This window comes from Eubalaena glacialis, chromosome 6 (genome assembly GCF_028564815.1).
Source record: "Eubalaena glacialis isolate mEubGla1 chromosome 6, mEubGla1.1.hap2.+ XY, whole genome shotgun sequence".
Taxonomy (NCBI): Eukaryota; Metazoa; Chordata; class Mammalia; order Artiodactyla; family Balaenidae; genus Eubalaena; species Eubalaena glacialis.
The window spans coordinates 4208203-4215047 of NC_083721.1; positions in this window are offsets into that span (position 1 = coordinate 4208203).

A 6845-nucleotide genomic window follows, 5' to 3' on the forward strand; every position below is an offset into this window, starting at 1 on the left:
AGAAAAAAGGAAAAAGCTGTTTAATCCTTTATGAATTCTCTGTACACAAGATGGATTATGTAGCACATAGGAAAAACTGCTTAAAATCCCCTCTCCTCTCTCGGTAGCTGGTCAAAGGCTCCTGCCTGACTCCCCTCACCCTCACCCAGCCTCACCCCTGCTCCCAATGTGAGCAGCTCTGGCTTTTCTCTAAGCCTTTCCACACAGCTCACCATGCCATGGATTCCAGAAGCCAAGCAAAGGGCAGGTCGTTAGCCAAAGTCCTTGGGAAAGAGTCTTATTGATTACCTCCTGCATCTTCTCCTGGAGGTCTGCAATCTGCCCTTTGGATTACAAATCAAGGTCCAAGGATTCTGAGGGAAGTCAATTATAGGACAATTGTGTGGATAACTCAGCCAAAGCCAGACCTAATTTAAGAAGAAATTGGGGAACCTTTAGCTCAATGATAAAAAGTCACTAGAATTTGGACTCTATCACTCACCAGCCATTGGCCTTTGGACAGCATATTTACTATCCCTAAGCCTCAACCTCCGCATCCATAAAATCGGATGGTGGTGGGGCCCATCCCACCCCCATCAGTTTATTGTGTAAACTCGCTGTGATAAACTTAACACAGTACTTAGGATGCTGAGTCATTTGTTCAGGATGCTCGGCCTGTGCATGACATGAATAAATAACATCTTACCTAAAGTTCCATCAGGGCAAGTGGGTCCCGCACTGAACTTTGTGTCCTTTGAGAGGAGTCCCAACGACAAGCATTGAATTCTGCCAGCTCCTTTTAGACACAGCCTTCGGGAGACGTAATTTAAAAAGAAGCAGTGACAATTGTTTGAAAGATGACACAAGATATCCTACCATAAAAATCTGTTTGCCTATTTTTTTTCAGACTGATACACCACAGGTCACAACACCCACATGTGAATAATGTTCTCAGGCGATCCACTCTAGGGCAGAATTTTGGGGAAAGGAAAGGGACAATGGGGAAAGAACAGTAGGTGACAGTTCTAAAAGGAAAGCTGCTGTGTGTTAAGGGCGATTTTGCGGCACCAGGAAATGGAGGCAAGTTGGCGGCTTCGAGCTGCTGGGGATGATAAATCATGAGAGAGGAAGAAGGCTTGGGGAAGGAAAAAGGGGACACCCCAAGGAAGTTCATGCAACACTAAATACCCGTCGAAAGCCATTTAAAGAGAAAGCTGTGAAAAAAAAAAAAAAAAAAGCAATAAATTTAGCAACAAGGAAACCACCAGGCATTTGGGGAGCTACACTTTGCTCTGGTTTCCAGGGACTAGTGACTCATAAACCACACCAGTCACCCCTGGAAACTAAGCATTTTGCTACACTCAATGGAAAAATACAAAAAGGTATCAGGGATGGGGCAAGTGCATTCTAGGCATTTCTGGTGATAGGACAGTAATTATTCTAGTGTGGTTCAGCAAGAAACTGAGACCGGGGAGAGGTGAAGGTGACCAGGGTCACCTGCTGGAAAAGCCAGAAGCAGAGTTCACACCGAGTTCAGGTCTGACGGCAAACCCCATGCACCTGGCGGGCCGCTCTCGGAAAGCAGGTCATGAGCCTATGCCAGGATGCACCTAAACGTGGATTCGTAAATGTTCGCTGAACAGAAACGCATGATCCTAGAGCTGAAAATATATATCAAGTCTGCAATCAAACAGAATATTAGTATCTACTTCTTTCTGGAAAGTACCTAAAATGAAGCATAGTGGAAAAAGAATATTTGGCATTGTCACTTTTTCCTAATCTTTCATTTCAGGAGAGAGAGAGGGAGGAAGGGAGGGAGGGAAGGAGGGAGAGAGGGAGAGGTGCGTGCTGTAAATATTCCCGTGTGTAAAGCCGCCCACCCCCCATGCGCCTCCTTTCCTCTGTTGCCACCCAGTTTTCTTTTGACTTTCTCAGTGGTGCTTCTCTGTTCCCTTCCTTCCTCTTCCCACTTTGGTGAAACCTGCCGTTGCCTACAGGATTCTCCATCTTTGAGGCTCTTCTCTGACCTGGCTCCCTCCAGGTCTCAGAGGATCTCTTTCCTACCTTCCCGTCAAACTTCCCAAACCACCCCCTGCTTCCGATGTCTTGCTATCTGGCGTCTGCCTGGAACTTGTTGGAGAGTGAAAAGCTAAGAAGACACCTTCCTTCAAGAGCCACTTCCTCTCCACTGGTTGAAATCCCCACGACCTACCCAGGGTCCTTGAAACCTGGGGGCTGAATATCTACCAGCTTGGGCTCCCAGGATTCCCTGTTGGGGAAGCAAGGAGGCCTGACCCCGGAGCCGATGGAGGCAAAGGGAGAACAGAGAAGAGAGAATAGACAGGCGGAAGGCAGACCGTGGCTTCTGGTGGCATCATCAGGGCTAAAGCTGCGCTGAGGGGCCCAAAGAACTGTCTTCTCTACCATCTCTCCTGAGACCCCTGGAAGGTGCTGAGACCCCTGGATGCTCCCCCTGGGCTGTCTCGTCCCTCTCTGATGTGTCTGAGTGGCTCCCCCAGGGGATGGAGCAGACAAGCTTCCTGGTCCCAAGGCTGCCTGAGAGACAGAGCTTAGGTAGAGGGTGGGTGGACAGTCGGTGGTCCAGAGCCAGAACAGACAAGATGCCAACGGGCAGAGAATCCAGGGGGGAGAAATGAGGGGTACAGAACCAGAAACTTCCCGGGTGCGTCTCCTGGGGGCCTGGAGGGGGAACAAGAGACTCAGTGGAAGGAAGGCAAGCGTTTCAAGGGTCAAGTGTGAAGACAGAATTGAGGAGCTGCAGGTCTGGGAGGATGAGGGCAGACTGAAACGGGGGTCCCAGGGCCAACTTAGAGCAATTTCCAGAGTTCTGGGTGGGCGCCGGGCTGCAAGATGTGACAGCAGGAGACTGGTGAGACTCTGCGGGTGGTGGATGCTATTCTGAGAAGTCTGCCCGGGAAGGTAGGAAAGGGATGGTGTGAGACAGGGTCTGCCTTAGCTCAGCCGCTATGACAAAACACCAGGGACGGGGAAGCTTATAAACAGCTGACAGTTATCTCTCACGGGTCTGGACGCTGGGAGTCCAAGATCGAGGTGCCAGCAGAGTCAGCGTCTGGTGTGGTCCGTCTCCCTGGTTCATGGACCGCGTCTTCTCACTCTGTTCTCGTCTGGAGGAAGGTGGCAGCAAGCTCTCTGGGGTCTTTTTTATAAAGACCCCGATCTCATTTATGAGGGTTCCACTCTCATGGTCTAATCACCTCCCAAAGGACCTACCTCCTAACGTCATCACCTTGCGGGACAGGATTTAACCTGTGAATCTGGGGGGCACAGATCATAGCGGGGTCAGGGTGGACACAGCGGACTCAGTGGGCAGCGTCTCCCACCCGCAGGTGCCGCGGCCCAGTGTTGGTGACCCACAGAGGCAGAATTTCTTTGGATTAACAAGCGCAACCCTTCAGGTGTTTTGGGTCGGGGACGGGCTCCAGGGAGGACAACTGTTCATAGCTTTCTTGGTCTATTGAGTGATTGTTGTTTTTTTAAAGTTTCCTTTCTTATCGGTAAGACCACAGTCGGCCAACATCCGATGTGGGCTAAAATGCAAAATGCTGGGAGCCAGACATCCAGTCACCTGTCCTACCAGGCGTTTGCTTGCCAGGGGCCCTGGGCACCCAGGGGACAAGGCTCACTCCGGCCACCACACCCAGTTCGAGTGCCCCGCTTTTCCTGTTCGCATGGTTTGGGAGGCAGTGAGGGGACAACGGGGTGAGGCGGGCGTTGCCCTGGGTCACAGTCTTTTCCCTCCTGAACTATTGTGAGTTTGGCCAGGGTTGACCACAAAAACCCCTATGTGTGTGAGTGTGCATGTGTGTGTGCGCGCGTGTGTGTGTGTGTGTGTGTGAGTATGTGTGTGTGTCTGTGTGAAAGAGAGAGCCAGAGAGTGCCGTAAGCCTGTTTACCCTTAGATAAGAGAGGTCTTGGCAGCCCTGCCAAATTCTATTTAAGAAACATGCCCCCGGGGGGAAGGTGGCTTATTCTGCCCCAGGGAGAGAGAGCCATTCTACAAGCAAAGGGGGATTGGGGGCCTTTCCCCACTTCGCTGTGGCCACAGACCTGGGCTTTGGACAATCTCTCCTACGGTGTGGGCTTGCTGGTCCAGAGCCTGCGTACCGCAGATGCTCTGTGCTGATGGAGAAACACCCAGAATGTGGGAAGCCGGCCCTTCCAGGGCATCCAAACACGGGAGAATTTGGACCATAAAGACTCCTGGAAGAATCTAATGAAGCGAGAAAAAAAGGGAGTGGAGCTGATTGGAGCAGAGGAGATGGGGCAGCTAGTCTGCGCACAAGGCCGGGCTCTGCCTCAGTGCTGGGACCTGGGGAGTCCCTTGCCTTTGAAAGCTTCAGTTTCCCCATATGTAAAATGAGGGAATCAAAACCAGTCCAGTAATCTCGGAGACACGCTAATAACCCAGCTCTCACAGCAGCAGGCCGTTAGCTGGGTCCCTGAACAATGCCGACAGCCGTGGGCCCCCTGACCGCGTCCTGGCACTGGATGGTCTTTCATGATGACAACGGTCACCCATGGCAACTGAGTCTCCAGCAATGCAGCATTGATACTTGGAAAGTGCTCCGGGAAAGAAACAGTAAATTCTAGATCCCTACTCTCATAGCCGTGCGGCGGATTTCAGGGCACTGCAGAAGTGACCCCTGCCCCGACGATGGCCGCACCAGGAGGGACACAGCAGACGTACCTGGTGCTGGAGGCCCCTCAGCGTTCCTGGGAGGCTGCTGTAAAATGCAGACGCCTGGGCCCTGTCCCAAACCCCCTGACTCAGAGCCATGAAGGGTAGGTCCAGGGAATCTGGGTCATGTGCTCAAGGGGTTTCCATGCATATTAAAGTGTGGAAGCCCTGAGAAACCGGGTAGCAAAGTTTGATTTATAAAACGTGAATCCTTCAAAAGTTGGCCAGCTTTTACAAATGAACCTATCTACGAAAGAGGAATAGACTCACAGACAAAGAGAACAGACTTGTGGTTGCCAAGGGGGAGGGGGAGGGGAGAGGGAAGGATTGGGAGTTTGGCAGTAGCAGATGCAAACTAGTATATATAGAATGGATAAACAAGGTCCTACTGTACAGCACAGGGAACTATATTCAATATCCTGGGATAAACCATCATGGAAAAGAATATGGAAAAGAATGTATATATGTGTATAACTGAGTCCTTTTGCTGTACAGCAGAAATTAACACAACATGGTAAATCAACTACACTTCAATAAAAATTAAAACAATAAATAAAGTAAAAATTATTTTTAAAAAGTTGGCCAGCTTTTATTTTATTTTGCTGAAAAAGTCTCACCTAATTCAGCTCAGAAATGCCCTTGGTGTAGACAGCTGTGTTCATGAACATCTTGGTTTTAAGTCCCCAGGTAAACAACACCCTCCTACCAGCTCGCCTTCTGGATTCCCACAGTCTTATCGTCTGGTTCCTTGGGCATTTATGTTTGCAACTCCTGTTCCAAGAGTGGTTATTTGAGACAGATTTCAAGTTTCAGGGCAGGGATGCTGTCTTACCCTTCCTGGGCTCGTTTATGTCAGGGCAAGAGGCTGGATGCAATGGATACTCCGTGTAAATGCTTGTGGAAATGAATTAAAATGAAGTGCCTGGATAAAGGTCACTAGACTTTCGTGGAAGGCCCAGATAATCTGCTTTATCATCCATAGGCACCTAGTGCCTTTTTGAGAGCTCGCTATCAAATTATTTTATAACCGCAAATACGTGGGATTGGTCAGGCTTCTCCCGGAAGTAACCTCAATGAACAAGGAACAATGAACTGATTTGTCTAAAGTCTCCCAAGTAAAAACACAGTTGAGATAAGAGTTCTGAACCACTGTCATCTTCCAATGAGCCCACAGTGGTTCCAGTTGTGGGAAGCAGAAGTAGGTTCAGAAAAAACTATGAGTAAGCAATTCTTTAAATGATCCATGAATTCTCTAGACAGTTCCAAAGTTTAGAAAACATTCATGTGGTTAATGCACAATCTCTGTCTAAGATAACTGTGAAAATAAGCCATGTTTGTACCTTCTAAGGGATTCAGCAGTCCCATTACCCATTATTTCTAAGAGGCTTCAGAACAGTTCATTGGACGCAATGCTTCTTTCTGCCTTCTCTTTGCTTCTTTTGGTGTCCTTGGCCCAGAGAATCTGTAATTTGGTGGTTCTCAGACTTGACTGCCCCTGTGGAGATTTGAAAGCTCCTGTCAGAGAGGCCTCACTCCTTATCAATTAAAACAGAGCCCCAAGGAGTGGACCCCAAGCATTAACAGGTTTAAAACATTCCCCTGGTGTTTCCGATGGGCAGAAAGATTGTGATCCACTGCCTTCACAAAACGAAACTGGACTTTCTCCTCAAAACAAATCTTAATCACTTGACAAATGAATGAGAAAAATTCACTTGGAATAGAACGAACCAAGTGAAATTCAGATTGTCCAATAACTGCCTCACCAGAACCAATGAGATTGTTGCCGGGGATTTTATTTCTCCCCAAACAATAGTTATATTAACTGATGTAATTTACTGATTTCTGTTCTCTTGTTAACCTCTCCTGTATTTGCTTTTCTTCTTCCTGAAGTTATTGGGTAGCACAGTAATGTCAGTCCTGGCTGAACAGTGGAATGACCTAGGGAGACCAAAAATAACTGATGCCTAGTTCTGGGGTGTGGCCTGGGCACTGCAACTTAAAAATTTTCCCCAGATACTTTAATGGGTATGCAAGGCTGAGAGCCACTGATTTTGTAGTTCTTTCATCAAAAAGTCTGTGTTAAACGCTTCAGTCTTTTTAAGTTTGAAGTCTTTCTTCTGCATTTGGTCTTGATAATCATTTGGTT